Below are 23,867 nucleotides of genomic sequence, written 5' to 3' on the forward strand. Positions count from 1 at the left end.
CTTCTTTTATTGATTATAAATACTTAGCATAAGAAAGTTGTAAAAATTCATACTGGGCTTGTGTTACTCTGTTCCATAAACTAATGGCAGTTAAGAACATTTTACTCACTTTGAAATTGTACTTTTACTTACTATTCCTCTTTAATACACAACTTTATACTTACAGAAATCTGTCAGTCATCAAGCACTTAAAAACTGTCAGAATAAGAGTATAAAGACAGTGAGCCTTTTTAAAATACACTTGTCACTAGTATGCAATGTAAGGCAAAAGTTTAATTAGCATTTTGCTGTTCAGATTTGTGATGTATTGACAGCACACTGATTGCATACTGAGGAAGAATTCTCATTTTTGCTTCAGCATCCAGCAGCCTGACTTCTGCTTTTTCACAGCATAAAGCACAAATCCATTCATTCAGCAATATTTCAATCTGACATTTTCTGTTCTAATGGAACAAACCTACTTTATTCTTTAAGAAATACATCATCTTTGAAAATTAACTCCCTAAATCAGCAATTAGATTTTCAATGGCAGAAAATAATCTCTAATATCTCTAATATGAGATTTCCTCTTTTTCCCCCTTCCCTCCGACATGCTGTGTACTTTATCCTGTAGAGGGTGCAGTACACAAGAGTTTAGGTGGGTGTTCAAGGAAAAAGTGGACATCAGCTCTGAGAAGCCTGTGTGGGACATTATTCAATCAAATGTTGATGCAGCAGTGACCTTCCTCGTGTTCAGCCCTGCTGCTGAACACTCTGGCTCTTTCTGTGCATCTGGCCTCAGTCAGAGCTGCTGGAAAACCACCTGGAAAATCTGTTACACAGAAGGAGAAAGGGGAGAGGACCCAGGATGACACAAGGCAAAGCCTCTGTCAGTAAACTCACCTTAACTCCATCAGAATTAAATGGTTCCTTTTGGCTATTTTGTGTAAAATATGTATTCAAATGCTTTGCTGAAACACAGCCTATATTGCTTGCTTCTTTTGAAGGCAGGATCTACTGAAGATATGAAAATCTGGCATTGGAGATTCAGATTTCATAAGATGTGATGTTTGTCTATATTTTTTTCTCTACCCCAAATTAAGAAAAAAAAAAAATTCTAAGATGCCATGTAAGTTCAACTGTTCACAGAATGGCTCTACCACAAATTAATCTTGTCTTGCAAGCTTAAGGGAATGAAGGTAATTATTCCATCTTTAGAAGGTCTGAATAATTTTATCACCCAGCTGGAAAGCAAAAGAAATATAGGAAAGTTGGCTTAAGTGAACTGAGGGGAAAATTTATTTTGAATGACAGTGCCATCTAAATGGCAATACATATTTAGCTGCAGGAGTAGTTTTATCCAAACTTCTCTCAAGAGAATTGGAAATCTCATGGTGATTAAAATAAACCTTAGATTAGACAACATTTGTGATTTGTTTTTCTCTGACAGGAGAAAGTGTAAACAGTCCTACAGCAAATATTTTAACTGAGAGTAGTCCAGAGTGACAGAAATGATTAAAAAAAATAATTCTAGTACCATAGTGTTTGCTAGAGTACTTAGTGATGTTTGAGTGTTGCATAAAAGAGTCATCATACTGCCTCAGCTCACCCAAAGTATTGTTGGATGAGTGGGGTGGAATATATTGAAATGTTGATCATGTCACACATTAGGAGCTGCATATTGACAAGCAGCTTCCATACTCAAGGTGTTGATTTTGATTTCTTGTTAAGCCCTCCCAGTGATTTGTGACTAATCTATATCTAATTTAAAGTATTCAATAGAATCTCCCACATCTCTGTTTTGAAGACCATCTTCTTTGATAGAAATGCTTCTGAACTTTATTACCCCTGATTACAGTTAAGCATGTTGTGTACAAGCCTTGAGAGAGCTTGTCTAACGACTCATAATTAGTTTGATAGCCAGTCCTATTAAAAAATCCACAACATTTTCTTCCCCACCTATCAGTTTTATGGTCTGTGACTGCTTCATGGGAATTACAACATGAGAAATTGCAAAACAAGCATTAAGATGAAATTGAATAACGTTATTTACTTGTGATTGCAGCTATAATTGTTTAAGTATTAGCAACATGCAGTCTTCAAAAGCCTGACTCTCAGTTGCCTGTTTGATGTCGTGATTGCTTCACCTTGGGACTGTGCTACCAATTTTAGCATTTCTATTTCCCTCATTATTGAATGCAGCTTTGATTAATGTGAGTGGCATTGGCCAGGATGTAGGTACACTCAGTTCTTCTTAGGAAAGCTGCAATTTTATCTCTAAAATCCCACAAAAGCTTTGTTTGTAAGAAAAAAATAATTTTAAAAAGTCTTTTAAAGCAAAGTTTTATCACAAGACTAAAGTTTATATACACTATCATCAAACTAAAATTTTAATAGCAAGAACAATAAAAATAAAATATTGAGAGGTATAAAATATTATAAAAATAGTCTTTTCTGCACAATTTTTTTGCAAGATGAGAAAAATATGAGAAAAAGGGCAAATATCTTCCCTCTCCCTTTTGTTTGGAATAAAGACTTGAATGACAGAAATTAAGGAAAACCATGGAGATTAAGGAACTGTGGCCCCCAAAGCTGAATGGTGTGATCATTATGTGAATGTCTGGGAGGGCTCGATTCAGAATACAGCCCTGAATTTACATGCAGAAGGTGAATCTGTCTCTTCAGCAATATGCATGCTGAATAGAGATGGATGAGAGCAGGGGCTGGGATCCCCTAATCTCTCACTTCTACCTGCTGAGAGCTACCAGATCAGAGCCTGTCTTCCCCCAGCAAACAGCAACTGTTTTATAAAAGTGAAATAGATTGACAGAGCAGCGCTGGCAGCACTCACCTGCTGGTTGGCCTCACTCCGGCAAGAAGCTTTAAATCCATCCCCCTAAGTGGAAGGGGAAGAGGGAAATTAAAGCAGTCCCATGAAGCTCTAAGCTGGAATGTCTTTCTTGCCTTTTTATTTTTTTTTGTTTCAGTTTTACCATGTGGCCTGGTAGGGGATTGATTTGCAAGCAAACCTTCGAGATTTGCTGAGGCTTAGATGTGAAAACAGCACCCTGGGCCACCTAAGAAAATATTAAGTAACAAAAAATATTGGATGCTTAAATGATGCAATAGAAATTTTTCCAACATAAAGGTGTGAATTACAATTTGATCACATACACTTAGGCAGCTCTATGCAACAAAAGATTGAACTCCTTGCAAATCTTACACAGCGTCTCTCTGAGCAAAATGTGACATGCTAGATCCTGATGTCAAACTGGTGAGCAGGGGGATACAGATCATAGGTTCTTCTCACTCACAAAACTAAGAGAGAAAAAATTATCCTAAAGCTTTATTACTATTTTGTTCCTGAGCAGTATATATAACATTTTATCCATTTAAAAATATATGAAAATTTAAATTTTCATATAGAGTGCTGGTTTTATATAAGGCGCTAGAATGTTGACTAGAGTAAAGCAAAGTATTTGCTAAAATGGTAATTGATTATTTTGAGGGGAAAAAAACAAAAAGAAAACCAACAAAAAACCAAAACCACAATCAAGGAGTCAATATATCCTAGGAGCATGTTCGATATTTCTGCGTGTGAGCCAGAGTAAGAATATTCACATGAAGTCACAGAGGAAGCTTTGAAGCCTTGTGCTGCAGGTGACCTTCCCTCAGGGGACTGCCAGCTCCTGCTGGAGAAGTGATGCTGTATCAGGAGCTCTGCAATAACCTCAGTGACTGTCTTAAGTTAGCTGTGTAAAATATTCTTCATTATGTATTTTGCAAACTGTTGCCAAAAGTAAGCAGAGGTTTTTTGCTTTGCTGAATAAGCTTACATTATTTATCTAATTTTTTTTTTTGTTTTCCCATATTCTTTCATTATTAATTTTTTTTGAGGAAAATCCCCATGATGCCTTAGAGAAGGTAACACTTATTAACCAAATACACAAATCAAAAGACAAGGGGAAAACCATTATTGCAATAATTTCCTATATTAATGTATTCTTATTTTTCTTCTAATGTTTCTTCCACTTACTGATCTACTGGATAAACAGAAATCCACAGGGTTAAAAAAAATAGAATAAGGTAAACAAAAGGAAAAATAAAATGGTTCTGTACTTTGGGCAAGCAGTGGTTTCAGTACTCCAAGGCTAAGGAATTCACCTCTCAGGAGTTCATGTGTCAGAGGAAACATGTAAAGAGTTTTCACAAGGCAAAGACAAGACATGAAAGGGGCTCATCAACTTACAGGACATCTGTTGGAACTCAAAATGTCCCTCAGACATTTTTGGATGTTCTGGGTCCAGATCAGAAGCATTTGAGACCCTGGCAGGCAGCTGGAAACAGCTGTGATTTTGGATTTGAGCCATGGAATGATTTACCAACCTTGCAGGAAGAACAAGAAGTCACAAAAGTTTAGATACTATACTAGAAGTAGTCACAAAGTAGAGGGAAGAATTTTTGAGTGCTGTACAGGGGGGTTTTAGTTTTGTACATGGGGGTCAGAAGTTTTAAGATGGAGTGATTTGGGCCTGTCCTGTCCTCCCTCTTTCTTCTTCCTTACCTCCATGTTCTTTATGATCTTGGCACTCACAGATTGGTTTAGAATAGAACACCATTTATATAGGTAGTAGGTATTGGGGAAAAACTGTAAACATGTATCACATAATGTACCATATAAAAGAGCAGCAGCCCTGGGCAGGGAGAGAAGAAGCAGTCGGGAGTCAGAGAGGATGTCAGGGTGTGTGTGTGCCTCTGCCTGAGCTGTGAGCAAACCACAGCAGCTCCACAAGAAAATCTTTTAGATAACTTGCAATAAACTACCTTGAGACTGGACAACAGAGACTGCTGAGCCTTTCTTTGGAAGCTCGGGTTGGAGGAGAGACTTTTCCACTACATGGAGCCACCCCAAACTAGGGTGTGCTCTGGCAGACACCCACTTCCTTCCCAGTCCTTCCCTCCCAGTGCCCACTGCTTCTGAGGGCTTGTCCAGGCACACTTCCACTGACTTTCTTGTCTCAGAAGGCTCCTTCTGGGAAAGTGCTGGTGTCCCCTGACAGCCAGAGCCAGGTCACTCAACTTCAGGCAAGTCAAGGAGACAGTGCTTGCTATCCAGCTGGACCACATCCCCAGCACCAGCTCCAGTGAGGGAAACTATTGTAAATGCAGGCAAACCCAGTGGGATGAAATGACAATGTCTGACTCAATTCAGAAAGCTGAATTATTTATTATAACTATGCTAAAATACATTAATATGCTATATAAAAGGAGGATACTAAAACTACATATTACTTTTTATAATCTCTATCACAACTCGTGACCCTCTCTTGAGAGTCCAGCCCCAGGTGGGTTGGATTGGCCATTGAGCTCAAACAATCCTCACCAGAATTCAATCAAGCAATCACTCCAGGTAAACAATTCTCCAAACACATTCTACATAGGAAAAACAAGGAGCAGAAATAGAAATTGTTTTCTCTTTAATTTCTCTCTGTGCACCTCTATGAAAAATCCTGAGAGGGAGAGAAATGTGCTTGCCACAGGAAACCGCCAGGAACATAAGGACACCAGGCTCTGCATTGACCTTGTCACAAAGCTTGAGAGCCAAAGATGCCAGGAGAAATAAGGTTTTGTAAAAGGTTATATATGTTCTTCTAGGTGTAGATGTGTCTGCTAAAAATTGTCTGCCTATAGTAGCTCTTGAATTTTCAGCAAGTGCAACCATTCTGCACAGCTCTGACATTTATACTGCAGCTTCATAAGAGAATTTAAAGCCAGACCAATTAGGCCATGTCTGGATTTGCCAATGTCTTAACCTTACCCAGTGTTCTGACTGAAGGAAGTGCTAAGACAGTGTTAAGACTTTATATTTTCTGAGAAGCAGTGTAGAGTTGGGTAGCTTAGAAACAGAAAAGACAAATTTCTCCATTTCTCCAGGATTTCTAGATGCCCCATGTCCCTCTTGCAACTGAACTGCCTGGTTAATGGAATTTCTCCTCTGCTGAGATGCAGAAGTCCTTGACATATGTCCTGCTTTCTATATTATCCATCCATCCGTCCATCCATCCATCTGAAAATTCAAAGATAGAAGTACATAAACCCAAACTTTGACCATATTGCAGGAAGTTAGAATATTACCAAGCTTTTCCTCATTATATGTCTGGTATAAAAGATGGAGCGGGTGGTGGCAATGGATTTTCTTGTCTCTAGGAATTGTATTAGGAAAGAGTGAGGTTGCTGATATCTCTCTTGGGATTGTCCCAGTTTTGTAGCATGCTCATGGCATTGTGATGAGCATGTGCTCTGTGGATCATCGGGAAAAGTATGAGAGACAGAGTGGCTGAGATGTTTAGGAACTGGAAAATTTAAAAAGGTTAACACAAATTTATTATGCAGATATTTAACCCTTTCACTGGAAGTGTAGGTTTAGATATTTTTCATGGTTTTGCTTGGATTTTACTGACAGATAAATGTGGGTTGTGCTTTGGTCTGGCTCAGTGCCAGAGTAATAGAGATTTCCAATGCCAAACTGCAGCACAAGGCTATTTTGAATGACAGACTAAAGTGTGTGTAGGGATGTGAAAACAGGTGGTTTGAGATGTCTGATATCAACAGAGCATCTGGTCACTGGAGTGTGACTGCACTGTACTTTGTACTCCTAATCTAGAGTGGTACCAGCAGTCAGTAAAGAAAGTGGAATTTTTTTCCAAACCTATCATTTTGTAACCTGTTCTGAGAATCCAAATACATACCAGTGTTTGTTTCATGGCTAAAAATACTCCAGCCAGTCTATAAATTCTTAATCTGTATTCTTTAAATGGCTAGAAATCAGATTATGTTGCACTATGCCAGAATTGGGTTTTGCTTTCTTTTGTAAAGACACACAGCTGTTACAAAACATTTCAATAATTTTTAATCTCTTTGTACACTTTTAATAACTAGATACACATGCTTTTATCTCTGCCAAATTTTGCCAGTTATATTAATATTAAGCATATTAAATCCATAAAATTATTATAATATCCTTTGAGGGTGAATAGCCTTTCTCTCTTTGCAGTCAAATTCTTGTTAATAACAATTTATCACCAGTTTTAAGGGAGTAAAGAGGTAAAGGCTTAAAAACAGAAGAGTTTATCACACACTGAAAGATGATAAATAGGGCATGGTTTAAGCTAGCAATATTTTCCAGTCAGGTTTTCATTAATAATGTTTTCCTTTAGAGTGTGACTCTTCTATCAGCATCTGTGTAAGAGAGATTTTTTGGCTTACTGTAAGGGTGAGAAGGACTGATGAGGAAGTCTATCATGTTCTCTGGGTATAAGATTTCAAAGTATACCTACCCACATTAAATACACACCTACAAACATTTAAAACACCCCAAAATCCAAGTCTCAAATACTTGATGAGGCAAATTCTATATTACATTGTCTTCTGCTACTCTGAGAACAAAGTTAATTTTGTTGTTTCTAATCACGGCTTGCACAAGAATACAGCATCCATGAGGATTGTCCAGAAAGGAATAATGGTGTTAGCACCATCCTTTTGCCCTTGTAAACAAATTATAGTAATATCAGGGTGATACCTGATGAATATGTTAAAAAAAAAATCATAAAACACCAGGAAATTAAAAAAAAATCATAAAACATCAGGAATTCCTTTCTGTTCATGGAAAGGAAAATTATTCTGTAAAATATAGCCAGTGATTGTATAACCTCTGATTGTAGAGATCATTGCTTTTCATTGTGCAAAGCTGAAGACCTTTTCCTTAAATTTCAGAGATTGTTAAAGCTGTTTGCTATAACCTGTACAGCTGTTAACTATAACCATATAACCTGTCCAACCAATGGACCGAATTCTGTCCAGCATACATTGTAATTTCCAAGACATTGGTCCAAGGTGTTTGATAAATAAAGAAACCATAAACCTCCAAAAAAAACCACAACCCCCGAAACCAGCCAACCAAACCAAACCAAAAAAAAAAAACAACAAAACAAAATTAAATAAATTGGGGTAACACAATACTGTTTACAGTAATGCAATGCTGTTTACAGTACTATAAGTTTATATTTGTTAGGTGTTGGAAATACCTAAGTGGAAAGAGAAGAAGACAGATACTAACCTCACTTCAGTAATGGGCAGGATAGAGATGAGAGCTCAATTCCAGTCAGTGTAAAACATTACAAAGAAATAAGCAACATTTATTTTCTGTTACAAGCTGAGCTCCTCTGAACCCTGAAGCAAAGCAGAATGTGAGAAACAGAGGGTTCCCCAGCAGACAGAAACCACATTTCTGTCTTTCATTCCAAAATGCTCTTTGGCTGGGTTTTAAAATACCGTGTCTTGTTTTGTGAGATCTCACTAAGGAATACCTGTCAGCATTTAGAATTCAGCCTTTTAAGATGGTACAGCGTGTAGGTGTGTGCTCTTCCTCCATCAAATAGCTTTGAAATACCAAAGGTCATTACCTGCTCTAGTACCAGAATTCCTGTAACATGCTGGGGTGTCTCAGGTACCTCTGTGTGCTCATGTTAGCTTTTTAATGGTGACAGCTTCATGGAGAAATGACTGCTGGAATGAGCTGCTTCAGGCATTGTCCCTCCTCTTTGACTGAGAAAGATTTCCAGGCTTTTTACATGGAAGTTTCAGCTATTTTTAAAATGAAGGGTGTCTTTTTGTTAACGCAGTGCTATTTACATGACAATTATAAATCATGCAAGAAAGGCACCATCAAGACAGGATAGCAACGGTGAAAATAAAGACAAATGTGAGTCAATTCAAAAAATACATCCCCATTTCTGAAAATCCACTGAAATCCAGTAACACACTGGATTCAGAAATAACATGTTCTGATAGGACTCTAAAAAAGTAGTTATTTTAGGTCAGTTTAAAGGGTTTTTTCCCCTCTTTGTACTGTCTTAATGACATCAGGAAGCAAGAAAAATGAGCCAGGGATGGAGAACAATGTGCAAGACAGGTCTGGTGTGCTCCTTGCTAAAGGTAATTTTCAAGCTGTTAGTAATAACAATAATTTTAAAATAAAAGAAATTACTTGCTAAGTTTTTGCCAAATTTAATCTAAAGTTTATTTTCTCTGCTTTAAGATAAAAAATAGATTACTTATAATACTTAATTAACTAGAAACAGCATTTATCAGAAGAAATGAGGGAACCAAATTGTGAGCAGTTACTATAACAATTAACTGAAACATTAGGATGGTTTGAAAGGCTTATAAGGGGCTAATGAGGAGTGGCATTTCTCAGGGGTCAGTATTGGACTTTCAGCTGTTTAACATCTTTATCAAAGCTCTGTGGGCAGTAGGTGAAGGAAGGAGATCCCAGCCTTCTACTCTGCTCTTGTGAGATCCCACCTGGAATGCTGCATCCACCTCTGGGGTCCCCAGCATAAAACATGAACCCATTAGAACAAGTCCTGGGGAGACAAACCATTCCAGGATTCTAGTAAAACAAGACTGATAGATGATATATGTTAAATATCTGAATAGGTCTGCATTTTTGGGTTTTTTTTAATGCATAAATATATTTCATTGCCTTTTTAAACAAGGATATAATCTCTAATATACTTCAGTGCTCAAGCCAAGATCTTACATTATTTTAAAATATTCTTCATTATTTTTTTCTGGAGCTGTGTTATGAATTGCATCTTTCATAGAAATGTAACAGCCAGCGTAATAAGTCTGGAACCAGAATTCATTTTACCTTCTAAATTAGACTTTTATAATAAATGGTAAATTGAAATGCCATTACAAAAAGGTTACCATCTTTTATTACATGAAGTTAAGAACTTAAATTTTACTAATGGTGCAATTTTCTCTGTAATTCATCTTTTACTTAATAGCATATAATTGTTTAAATAACATTTTAGTCCCTGTAAAAAGAAGGTACTGTTAACAAGGAAAGTCTGACTATTAGGCAGCTTAGGAAAAGCTCAGTTGTCTTTTTCAGATATTCAGATATATTGCTTTTTATTTCACTAAGCCACAAGAGCATATAATTTTCTGCAACAACAACTGATTTTTATTCTGGCTATTCCCCCACCCCCCTCCTTTTTTTTCTGAAAAAAGGCGGGGGGGGGCTTTTTTTCAGCAAAACACTTGGGGTGGAGGCTTGTTTGAAATTCATTTTCAGTGTGGTGTGTGGGGTTTTTTAAACCAATCTTAATAAGGTGCTATGAATGCAATTTACTGGAATAGATTTGTAAGTGAAAGAAAAATGTGCTCAGAATTGCAATTAAGCCTGATAAGTGCCTATAGACAAGAATGGGAAATTTTAAGCTTAAAACTTCCAAACCCTCAGGTCTACTCTGTCCTCAAGGGGTAGAGTCTCTCAGTATGCATAAACTTTTTAAGTCTAGATGTTTTTAAAAATGCCAGTAGGAAGATCTTACTTAAATGCTAATCTGCTTTAGATCCACAAAATATATTTGGGCAGGTGCTTTCCTCTAAGTGTGCACCATTAAAGACGTACCTTGCAGTCTAAAACTGTCTGGGGACTCACAACCTGCATGTTGCATTTCTAATTCTCCTGCAGCACAGCTAGCCTGCTCCAGCACAATAAAATTCCCCAAAAACCCAGTCCTTTCCCTTTACATGTGATGAGAGTTATGCTGCCCATCTGCTGTGCAGAGCTTCAGAGGTTGGGGTTAGGAGGTGGGGAGAAAGGAGAGCAAGTCCTGCTTAGTTTGATGGTTTATCTCACCCCTGTGAGTGAGCTCACATCTAGAAGTAAGCAGGGGCTGTGTCCTCAGCTGGGGTGCTCCAACATCCCTTTTTTTTTAGGGAAAAAATCTGTTCCCCTTGGTCCCAGCTTGGGGACTTCAGCATGGGAGAGGCTGCAAATATCACAGGAACTTGAAGAAAACCAGCAGGACCCTCTCCTGCAAGCAGAAAAGCTCTTCATGCCGTTATGTATCATATCCAAAGACTTAATGCAAATGTATAAGCTGTCCCTGGAGCTGGAAAAAAAATCTATAATATTTCTATTGCTGTAATATCTATGCGCCAAGTGCAGACATTTGTTTGATTTGGCCTCGGGCATTTTTATCTGGCATGCTCTCCATTTCATTTCTCCCACACTGTATCAATCTCAAAGCTCCTTTGATTAGGAAGAAAAGAAAAAAAAGAGAAAAAGAAAAGAAAAGCTCCAACTCCCTCTGTATTAGTAGAGATGCAAATTATAAAAAAAAGCCTTCTCTACTGAAATATTAGTACCAGTATGATAGCAACCCTGCTGAAAAGCTGGAGGAGAGATTTGGCCTGTTGTGATTGCCTGTGAAATGCCCCCTCCCCTCCCAAGCTTGCTGTCATTCACCTCCTAAATAGTGGCTGTTCCAGCTGACACATGCTTCACTGAGCAGTGTAGCTCAATGGCATCCCAATCCTGCCACGTCATGTCAGCTGAAATTGCTATGTTAGAATGTAAATTAACCCTAGAAATTACAGGTACACATTTGATAACTGTATATATACATATGTTTCTTCACATCTAGGGGAGGAGTCTTGGATGAGATTGTGTTGGACAGCAGAGGTGAGGCTAAGTAGCATCTCAATTTACCATTGTATTAACTTGTATTTGTACATTTTAAATGGAAAACAAAAAGCCTACATGCTATATGAACAAAAAGGCAATAGTTTGTTTTTAGGCTAAATTACTAATATGTTTTTTCAGGCAATATTTCAGTCAAGATCTTACCAAAGGTAGCCACAAAATGAAGCAAAAATGTCCCAACCAAGTGTGGAGATTAGAGAAGTTCTCATGGTACAAGGAAAGAGAATTATTGCATGTATCAGCAGTCAAAAGATTTACAACAAGGTTATAAAATATTTTTAAATATTGACCCAAATTAATTCAGTCCAAAGAGTCATCCCTGTTATTCACTGAGTGTCGGTTTGGCCACATAACAGACTTGGCACAGACACAAGATTCTCCACAGATTCCTGTCCATTAAAGTGGCAGAAACCCTGAAATTAACACTTACACTACAGTGAAGGAAGAAGTGAGTTTATTTGTCTTCGTTTAATACTTTTCTCTCGTAGTAAATTCTCTCTCGTGTTAATCTAAAACATTATTGCAGGATCATTTGCCTCCATTTTATGCATTTTTTCATATTACCAGCTTTATATTTTATGGCAAGCCTCTGAGAGCCATAAATTTCAAATGGCTGAATAAACATTGGTGTCTTGACAGGCCCTTATTTAAATACATTATTTTTGGCATAAGATCTAAAGTTATGTTTACAAGGGATGGCAACATTTGTTGGCACTTTTTTCCCCCCCTCATCTCATCACAACCTGGCATAATTCCCCCAGTCTCTCGTTTTACCTTACCATAGACTAAGAGTCAAACTTTAAAGGATCAAAATAACCCATGCCTAGAAATATGAGGCAATCATTTGCTTAGAGCTCTTTGTTAGTTATTCTCTGATATTTAGCTGTGTCCCCTCATGCACAGAGTAGACTGAGTCAGTGAGAGAACATTTTTAAGCTCCTCATGTCATCAACCTAAATAGTGAAGAATGATAATTTCAGCAACGGAGACCTGCACATTTCAATTTTCAGTAATAGATGTTAAATGAGCAGTAGAAAACTGTTTGAATGAGTCTGTAGTTATCTCATCCAGCTGTTCATTGCTCCTTAGTTTAAGTTTCTGATTATGCTCCTTTGTACAGGTATTGCTGCAGATCTGCTGGCTCTCTTTCCCTGCTCTTGTCTGAGATCTAATTACAAATCTTTCTAATATAGTTAGCTTGTGCTGAGGAATTGAATAATTTTTTTTCTGTGGGAACAGTGTATTCAAAGAGGGGAAAAATATTATAAAGCATTGTTTTCTGGAATTCCTTGTGTCAGTTCTGAAAGACATAAGAAAGTGGTTTAAAAAAAGGAATAAATGGAAGAAAATCCCCCACATACACATTTTCCCTTGTAGTTGCCAGATCCCTGTTAGCACTTGCTGACAGATGTACTCATGGACTGTCTGCTGTCCTCTGCCAGTACCTGTGAGCAGACAGTGATCACAGGCAGGGGTTCATATGATATTTTATATATCAGTTGAATCCATTCTTTTAAATATTTAAATTAAAAGATAACGATTGTGATAATAAACGTATGATTTCTATTAAAAGTCTTGGTTAATTACATTTAAAGACATGGAATTATGGGGAAGACAGTATCTGGATCTGCAGTTAATGCTTCCATTTTGATATCTTTAAAGAAATTATTCCACCCATGGTCATGAATCATCATCATTAGGCTGCTTCACAAGCAATTAGAAAGGTCAAGCTGACAAACTGTACTTGATACAAGACAGTTCAAGGATTAAAAAACATTGGGAGGTGTATTGAGATGGATTTTTCTAGTGGAATCAATGGGTGCTGGAAAAGTGTACTATACTACACTTCATAGAGCATACAAGGTTAGACATCTTTACACTCTTGTGATGACACTCCTGTCTTGAGTCCTTGATTTAAAGCCTAAAGGTCAGTCAGATGAATTCAGGGCATATTTCAGTCAGCAGACAGGCCTGGTCAGGGCACAAAGGCATTGAACTTCACTTGTCACCTTCTAGGCTTTATTACTTCAGGATCTTCCATTTCAGTGGGAGAACCCAGCTGTCCTGCTCTTGTACCCTGAGATTTGTACAACGACAAAGTGAGTAAACTGCCTGCTTAATTCAAATCTTCAGAGATATTCCCTGATTTTGGATCTTTATTTTTTAATTATTATTATAAAGTAGAGCATGACATTTGTAAGACAGGAAGGAACAAATGAGTAGAGGCAATCTTTCTGTTTCCAGCCTGAGTGCCCAGCAGCCCTTGTCCTCTCTCACATTCCCTTACATCCAACACAACGTGTGGCTGTAAAGGAAGCTCTGCAGAAGAAGAGCAGGCACTGCCTCCATGGTGGAGCCAGCACAAGGACATGAGTCTGTCTTACAGGGCAACTTCAAGGACATGCCCAGCTGCTAAAATATCTGTCAGTCCTACCACTACCTCTTCCAGGAGGTTTGTGTGTCAGAGGAGGATTGCAGTGACACTGATGACGTCTTCAAATTGTGCTTCATTTGTGCAGGTTGAGCATGCACATAGATTATTTTTAAGTTGTAAAAGGGACCAGAAATAGAGAAATTCCAGCAATGGGTGTTTTGGGACCATGATTTCTTGTCACATCTGAGAAACCTTAAGTGCTAGTAACCGGTCTGCTTTATGTGTACAAGCACAAAGCTTCTAGTTTTTATTGTAGCAGAGTGCTTTCAATTGAGAAAAAAATCAATCAACAGAAACAGTAAATGGCACCATGCTCCACATTTCTCTTTGGGAGCAGCATTATAACATTTAGTCTTGCTCAACAAGAAGTTTTATATTGCTTTTGTTTATATACAGGATAATGTAATGGGGATACAGGGCTTCCGTTTAGAAAGGTTATTGACACTCTTGGTGCTGTGTTGGCATTTATTCTTTGGATTTTATTGCTTCTGATCTGTGGTATTTATGTCTCTGAGGTGAGGACTTTCATCTGTGATACATGCTCGTAATTTACAGGCTGCATGGTGCCCTGATGTTGTCTGCAGAAACAGGAAATTAAACAATTAAACAGGAGGCAGATGTGAAGAGTAAAACAAGGTACTCCCCTCAGAACATTTATTTTTCAATATTGTCCATTGGTCAGAGGAGGCTGAAAGCCACTGCTGGCTGCAAATTTTGGGGGAACCTAGGCAGTTTTCCATAGATGGATATGAGAAAATGGCAAAGCACTCCAGAAGGGAAAAAAACCAGACAGAATATTAATTCAGAATTTAATGGAAGTGTGAGCTTCCATGTTTTTTCCTATATCCAGCTCTCCTGAATCTGTGTGACATGTCTGAAGCCTTTTGTCACAGACATTCAACCCCCTCTCCCCAAGCTGTCTGAAGTGACCATTGCCAAGCTCCCCAGTGATTGCTTTAACTGTAATAACAATGACAGATCCCTTTATTAATTGCAAATTGCACTATCTGAAGATGGTGACAACAGATAGGGAGAAAGGAACAGAATATCCTAATTTTTCATAGCATAATCAGCCTGTTTGGAGCCCCAGATAAAAATAAATTACCTCAAACTTACAATACACTTGACACGTATTTATTGCAGCATTCTCTATCAGCAAGTGCCACACCAACACGAGCAAAATCCTCTCACATTACCCTAAAACGTGGAGGGGAGTGTTAATGAGAAAGAGCAATCAGAGCAGGGCTGCCCTGGGATCTGGGTTTGGATTCCAGTTGTTGCATGCCACCACCCCTGGACACTGCCTTCCCAAGTGCCCACCCAGGTCCAGGGAGAAATCTGAGTTAAACATCGTGAGACAGAAAAGAACTTTGCAATCCTTCAGTGGTAGAGATTGACTCAATGGATAATATTGTCTGAGAATACCAAATAGGAAAAAAAGAAATTTCTCTTAACTTGCAGACAGAGGAAGAACAGTTCCAGTGACTTGAGAGAGAAAGCTGTCACCATTCACTCAATTTGGAAAAATTGAGGGACATGCTTATATACTCACTGTTTCTCTGTTCTCAGAGCCAAAATTTACAAGACTTCCTAATGGAAGCAGACAATTCCTCAGCTCCTGTTTGCTGCAGCTGTTTTCACCACATCCTGAATTGTTTGATACAAAGTCTAAATTGGTCTTGAGAAACAGGATTAACCTTTCCAATCACATTTAAGGTGAAATTGCTTAACTACAGCACACAATGTCATGCTACAGATAATCCATGTGCTTGATTAATGCTTTTATAATCAATTGCTGTCTGGAAGTGACTCCTTCCCATCACACTCTTCACAAAAAGAGCAGATGGTATTTAAAAGGTTATGGCAAGAGGGCATTTCAGAGGTCAAATAGAACATCGATCAAGTGGGCAGAAAAATTGCTTTTTTCCTTCCCCTTCTTATCCTCGCAATCCATGAGGGAATGTGGACTATGAATTATAGTTTGATCTATAGTTCAAGCACTAAAATGTTTTCTTGTTTCAAATTTCTGTGTTGTTTTGGGTAATGAACCTGGAAATTGGATTCCCTTTGTGCCAATAAAAAATTGTGCCCAATACATGTATTTCAGCATCCATAATTCTTAGACCCACAGAGATTTGCCTGCTACTACCCTGAACACAGTCTTGATACTGGTGCTTAGTAAAGGCTGTACTCATATCCACAATGTCTTAGATCAATTTTTAGTAATAATAGGGGTTCTGTGAAAGAAATATGCTCTCCACTTCCATGGTCTCTTACAAAAACCAATTAAAAACTGATATTGTAGGACTTGTTCTCACTACTTCCCATGTACATAGTTGGTTGCCATTCTACATCAGAGTCCAAGGAGAGTTATTCTCACCTGAAGTGAAGGGGTCAGGGAGACTCCACTTTTCAATGAGGTCTCCAAAACCAAAACTCAGGGGTTTGGCATTATGGAATACAAAAAATATATTAGTAACCTTCTTCCTCCCCTTTCCTCTCCTGTCATTCTAACCACACAGAGAGTAATAGAACAGAAGAGTAAAATTGTTTATGCTTTTTAGTAATTTTTGCGTTTTTATTAATGAGAATGTAATTATTTTCCTATTGTTTTTGACACAAATATTGTTGTCTTTGTTGCCTAATAAAAGTGCCTTTGTATTAATTGCCACATCTTTCCCGACACTCATTTTTCATGCCTTTTTTTTCTGGTTGTACAGGTTACTGTGACAAGTGAACTGTTCATCCTGACTAGGTCTCTGAAGTAGATTTTCATTTGGGAAGTAAAGATGCTATAATCCTGTTCTGTGATCAGTACCAGGAAGGATTGGCTAAGATATTTTTCAGGATTTTAACTTAAGAGCCTCTGCTCCTCAAATTTTTCTTATATGCACAATTCTCACTCACTTCATGTAAGTAACCTGAGGAGTTCTTAATGAGACAAGGGTTTTATTTATCCAAGAGCAAATAATACCTACCATATATTGCATAAATAAAGCTGTTAAACATGAACTTTCAAAAGGTGAACAGAAGCAGAACTTGATGGAAACACTAATTCTCTTAAAGTGGAATCTGGGTGTCTTCCCATCCAGGAGTCCTATCATTGGATCTGCCAGTATTATTTTAAATAGCCCTAATACACAAAGTCATTTATAACATGCTGGCAGACCTTTCAATATCAGTTTTGTAGTTTAATTTCCTTAGATTTATTTCAAGAGTGAATGTGCATTTTTAAAGCAGCTGAGGTCTATAAGACATTTCGACTAAGTTATGTTTGTCAGCACTGAAAACAACAATGGTACAAAGGTACTCTATGATTTTTTCATGATTTACTGTCCAACAGAGTGGAAAAAAAGTGATGTTTTTGTGTTTCACCATTTAACTTGAGGTTCCTAAAAGGTAGCATACAAAAAAAAAAAAAAAAAAAAAGAAGTTAATGTGAACAACTGCATTGGTATAAATGAGGAGTTAGGAGAGGTTTATTTCCAGTATTAAGTTAAAACACACAGATTTCTCAGAAAGAAATGACTCCTGGGGACTGGCTGCACTTCAGGCACTCTTCACAGGGATTCTGAGTGGAAAGGCAGTATTGGCCCTTAGCAGAGAGTTTGTGTCAATTGCCTTGTTATGACTGGGACCCAAGCGATCAGAACTGCCATATTAAATGCAAATTGATAAATGAAAGTCTTTACTACCAGTCTAAAGGCAAAAAACAGCTGTGAAAATAATGCCAGATATATTGACAGCACCATAGTATTTTTCATGGAGTTTAATATATGTATTTTATGACTAATCCTTTAGAAACTTCTAAAGTAAATCTTTTATCTTCTATTGTGTGTCCATATTGATCTGCTGTTGAAGTGTTGCTTGCAGCTGAGAGGTATTATTCATTATGTTTGGAAGCTGTTTGATCAGAGAAGAAAAGAATACAGCATGGTTTCAAAAGAGTGAAAAAATCAAATGAATTTATATAGATGAAAAATAAATAGTGAGATGTGATTCAACTTTCTGTTATTTATTTTTCAGACCTTTTTTCCCCTGAAGAGACCAGTGAACCTTCAGATAAATTGACAACGTCTTATGTAACCTAATAAAAAACCAAAGCCATCTACCTTTTAACAATAGAGTTGTCTATAAATATAAATGTGCAATTTCAGCCCTTTTTCCCCATGTTTAATTTCACAGCTTAGTTTTCTAATTAGGAAACTCTGATTTTACAGAGACTTAAATGATGTTCTGAATGAAATAATATAATCATATGTACAGCCGAATCTGTTTTTTTAAAATTTGTTGTAGGTGAATATTGACTATATTCCTCTGAATGTTAAATGTGGCATATATATACAGTCAATATATAAAGAACTTCCTATATACAGTCAATCATAAAAAAGGGAAATAATTAAAATAATTTTTCCATCTTTCCTCTAACTAAACCCATTATACCTATACAGGTTCTCCATCGCTCTCCCTGCTCTGTCACTTTCCAAGCCACAGCTCCCTCTTACCTTTGATAACCATTCACAATCAATCCAAAACATATCTCTTTTCTTTATGCTGTGACAGTACCCAAAGGTTTTTCTTTTCTGGTGTCTCCTGCTCCTGATTTTAGACATGGAATCAATCATCAGAGCCATCGCACCTCTCTGCTGAGTGATCGCTCTTCTGCACCCTCAGAGTATTTCCTTGGCCCAATTATACTCCTGCCTGGGTTGTTTGTTTTTTTCTCAGAAATCCATAATACACTACCCATCAGAGAAGGGAGGGAGGAAACGCCCTGGGCTTTTTAGTAGTTGCAGGGATTGTATAGTTTACTCAGCCCATAAATGTAACGCTGAAATGAACCTGCAGTGTCTGTGTTTGGATGACTATTAAGTGACAAAAGCAGTGCAGTATTCTTGTGCAATCAATATCTTACATGTGAAACCAAAGACAGCACTTTAAATTACAAAAAAAAAAAAAAAAAAAAAAAAGATACTACAATAACAACAAAGTGATGTCTACATCTGCTTTTGCTTGTGTATTGCTGCCTTTTCATGGCAAAGTACTTCTTACAGATTCTTTCTGCAGCCACCAGCATGTGCTAAAGGGTGACACTGATAAAGCACATACTGTACACTCCCCACATTTGTCAGATATGCTTCCTTGTGCCTACCTGAAAGAAGCATTCTGCTGTTCCTTTGTTGCTTTAAAAGCTTTTCTTCAATGTCTTCTCAGTTTTAGGTGTTGCAATCCTAAGCAAGTTTGCTCTTTGTGCTTCATCTGAAAAGGTGAGAAGGTAGCTGCTTAATTGCACAGGGAAATACATACAGGTAAAAGGAACAGGTAAAAAAAGGTTATTAGTAAAATCACTTTTTGGTCCTGGTGGTAAATTTAATAAAAATATCAATGTGAAACTGCTTCCGCAGTGGAACAAAGCTAATAATACCTTAAATTGTTCTACTTGTTGCAAGATGTAATAACAGCAATGTGCTATGACTATAATTTTTCAAACATTTAGATGTAAAAATGTTACACCTATCTATGTATTGGCAATTTGAGGCATCTGAATTCCTTCACTAATTTGATTTTATGTTCTTGGAGCCTCAGAGAGAGAGAGACAGTAAATATGCAGTAAAATCAACAATTAACAAATGAGCTTTGCTCAATGAGATTGCAGGTTCAGACTTTTGTAAACTTTCCTCACAGACTGTTGAATGCTTGCAGTTTTCCTGAGGGTCTCCATGGCAGGATAGCCACATTTTCTTCAGGCAAGCTGGTGTGAGAGTTGCACAGAGTGCTGGCACAGCCCCAGTGCCAGGGGCTGGGTCACAGCACACCTTGCAGGTCACTGCTCCTGCAGTGGCAATGCCAGACACGTCCCCAAGTGTCCCTGGATGTGCCTGGGACACTTTGTGTGCACAGGGCCAGCTCCCCCCACATCCTGCCTTGCTCAACTCCTGCCATGGCCACAGCTCTAACTGGGCTGTCACATCCCATAGAAAGGCTCTCTTGGCTTCCTTCCCATCAGGATTTAGTTTCACGACATCAAGAGTGTATCTCTAGGATAACTAGGATATCTGTCACCTTTAGATTTCAGCCAGCAGCCTCTTTACCATCCCACAATTAAGAATCAGCTGAGCTGTGAGCTGGACTGATCTGACAGCTGGGGAAAGAAATGGGAATTTTGGTTCACTGGAATATTGAGCACATTTTGATTTTTTATTTTTTTTCCAGGGTAACATACATAGAACTTTTTTATCTCAAATTATTGTTCTTTTAAAGCACCACTGGACTTCGAAACAAGCCGTTGATATGAAAATCTAAATATATTTGTGCAAACAAAAATTTGCTTCTAATAAATATATCATCCTAGAACTTTTTTTTTGTTAAAAGAAAACTGCTTTTCAAATTAAAGAAAATGTCTCAACTTTTCAATTCAGATTTTCTAAAGGATGACCAGAGGTATGTTGAAACAGGGAATTTCAAAACAGTTCTGACTGACAGTGGAATGAATTTCCCACCTCAAAGAGTGGAAAAAGAAAAGGTGTTGACTTTTTTGTGCTCTAGTGGAGACTTGCATGAGCCATGCAAGAGAGTTTTATCAGGCTGCCCTGTTCAGGGCAGGAAAATATTGAGGGAGATGGACATCCATACCTGTCATTAGAGCCTGACAAAAAGCCTTGGTGCTATTCATATTTACAAGGGTACAAACATGGAATGATTGCACTAAAACCAGCGGCATTCCTCCTGCTTCACAGCTGAACAACAGAGGAAAACATTTTACCACCAAAACTCGATTTTATTTTTCTGTTCAAATATACAGCCTTTAAATCTGAGGGCATTTAATATTTTTGCTTTTAACTTCCTTTTGGTTCCACTGATTTTCCTACTTTGCTCAGAGAAAGTAGATAACTTATTATGTCAGCTCAGAGTTACCAGGATGATCAGGTTTCTTTTTGTCCCTGAGGAAAAATATTATCAAACTACCCACTTGAGGAAATGAAATGTATTAAAACACCTAACTTGTATGATTTCCTGTTAAAACAGAATCATTCTGTATGACACTCAGTCACTATTGCAGTTGAAACAACACGTATTTATTTGATGATTATCTGATTGAAACAAAGTTAACACATCAAACTGACTGCTTCTCTTTTCTTTAGTCTCACTCTCATTCTTTAAACACTGAAGTGGGCTGGTGAACTCTGAAAACAAATTCTGCCCTCAGAGATGCACTTTAAGGCAGTTTCTATCAACATATGAAAAGTGCAACATGCCTGATCCAAAAGTGCTGCCAAAAGCTACTGGTGGAAACAAAGGCTTCATCCTAAACCAGGAAAAACCAAAGGAAACTAAACCAGAAGTGGTATGAGCTGGACTAGATACTGAGGATTTTAAGATGGTCTCTCTGTGATGGAGATGATAATATAAAAAATCTGAGGATCTTTTAAGAGTTAAATGTAGCAAGAATAAGGATACCATGAAAACATTTATCCCAGAATCCCATTACATATAATTCAGAGCTTTATTTAGTTTTCCATGTGTTTGGGGAGTATCTCACAGTGAGAAAGTCCATAAAATGAAGAATGTAGCTTAGTTTAAGAATATTTAAACTGCTAACATTCAGTTAATTATGACTGTAATAACTGAGTTCTTTTACATATAATTATGGCTATCAGGAGCTGGCTTTATGCAACCAAAACATGTTCACATGTAAAAGCAAGCCAATAAACTTAATTGAAGCAAGAAATACACTGACAGAAAAATAGGAATTAATGAGAGATAGCAATCACTGAAAAAAAAAGTCACAGACCTGTAGAATTTTGGACTTGAAGAGATTTTAAAAATAAATCTTTGACTCTAGAGACAAAAAAATATGTATTATTAAACCTCTATATTCTGGTACCATCTAGAGGCCAAATGGCACAGCATCAAATTTTTCTAGGAGCTGTGCAAACATATGAAATTATAGATGTTCTCCCTTCAACTCGAAGAAAGGGTATGGCAAACTCACAGCTACTGAATATCTGTGTTATTTCTTCTTGGTACAATATATTCTGTCTGTCTTTCTTCCTTACATATTGTCTGGATCATCTGTGTGCAAACCCTGGGTGTGCCATCCTTCCAGTCTGCCAACAGCTGTGCCACCAACACAAATCATGAGTACAGAAGGCAGAACGTGCCTCTGGTGCAAGAGCTTCAACAGCTACACCCACCAAAATGTTGTAAGGGCAAGAAATACAGCCAGGGTCAGGAATGAATTGTTCCCACCACCATGGTGCCCTGGGATTGCAGTTTTCTTTATAAAAGGTCCAAGAGATTTCTTTCCTAGCATTTGGGGTAGAATGTGGAAGGCCGAAACATTTCTACATCAAATCCTCCTACTTGTCAGCTACAGAGTTTGTAAGTGATGTCTAAGGAAATATGTACACTTGGGTTTTGCTGCTGTTACTTTGATGCTGAATTGTTGTGAATGAGCCAGTGAAGGCATTTTTTAGCTGCTGCTCCAAGAAATAAACATTAAAATAGAAGGTTTTCATGCAAGCCAGGGCTACTGAAGTGATCTGTGAATAAGCCAGCCCGAAGGCTGGAAGGCATCAGGACAGGATTACTTGAATCTTTGCCTAAGCAGGCAGAGTTAGGAGACTAGGCCAGGGAAAATAAATGTAATTATCTGGGGTAGAGCACTGCACTAATGAAACTGTGCTGCTTCCAGCCAACTGAAGACATCTCTGGCTCAGGAATTCCTTAAATGACTCTGTTATTTGGGACCACTGGGTAATAGGTCAGTGGTCTCACCCAGTGACCTCTCAAAGTGGCTTTCACAGATTTCAAGGGGATGTGTACTATAAATGCAGGCAAACCCAATGGGAAGAAATGACAATGTCTGACTCAATTCAGAAGGCTGAATTATTTATTTATTATAACTATGCTAAAATACATTAATATACTGTATGAAAGGAGGATACTAAAACTACATACTACTTTCTCTGACTCTAATTCTAACACAACTTGTGACTCTGAGAGCCCAGCCCTAGGTAGGTTGGATTGGCCATCAGGCTCAAACAATCCTCACCAGAATCCAACCAAGCAATCACTCCAGGTAAACAATTTTCCAAACACATTCCACATAGGAAAAACAAGAAGTAGAAATTGAAATTGTTTTCTTTTTCATTTCTCTCTGTGCACCTCTATGAAAAATCCTGAGAGGGAGAGAAATGTGCTTGCCACAGATGTGTATAAAGCTTTCTCACTGTGAGCTTCACTTCATGTCTGGGCTTCGGGACTTTGAACTTTCTGTTGAATTTAACCTTACTAGCAAAATTCGTGGAGGAAAATATAAAATACAGTGATACAGTCTTGATCATGTGTTCCAGTAATATGCTCCATGGGTTGGCTGCAATGGCCAAGGTGGCTATACAGATGACACAAATAGTTTAATTCATTTTCCATGTATTTAACACACAGAAAAGATTCCCATTATTTGCAATGAAACTATAAGGATCTTTAAGATTTCCCTACATGTATTACAGGAGGATAATGGAAGCCAAAAAATAAATAAATTGGGGAATTTTCTCACATAAAGTAGACATCCTGGGAAGTATAATATTGTACTGGAATTACTTGAAAGAAATTGGATTATTTTGATTTTTCCAACTTCACCTTTCATTTTTTACTTCATTTTCTTGGAGATAGGTATAAAGAATGTCTACCTCATTTGACTATCTTTAGACCTTACCAAAAGTAATAGTCAGCTTCCAAAAATAAACTACAATATTACTTCTAATTTCAGTAGGTGTAAGATCAGGTTCTCGATTCAGATATTTCGACTCAGTTACTTCTGTAAGAGGCTCTAGTGCCAATGTCACTGTGGAAGTCAGCAAGTGGTATCAGTATAGAAGATCATGGCAAATT

The 23,867-nt window shown here is 37.7% G+C and overlaps 1 long non-coding RNA gene across 1 annotated transcript; it reads left to right on the top strand.

Moving 5' to 3' along the window:
* Positions 1-11,348: 11,348 nt before the first annotated feature.
* On the top strand, positions 11,349-18,137 carry LOC144248433 (uncharacterized). Its single transcript, XR_014949389.1, has 2 exons — positions 11,349-16,885; positions 18,000-18,137. It is a non-coding gene; the product is annotated as an uncharacterized LOC144248433 (long non-coding RNA).
* The last annotated feature ends 5,730 nt before the right edge of the window (positions 18,138-23,867 follow it).

The sequence above is a fragment of the Lonchura striata genome, chromosome 1 (genome assembly GCF_050655825.1).
Source record: "Lonchura striata isolate lonStrDom1 chromosome 1, ASM5065582v1, whole genome shotgun sequence".
Classification (NCBI taxonomy): Eukaryota; Metazoa; Chordata; class Aves; order Passeriformes; family Estrildidae; genus Lonchura; species Lonchura striata.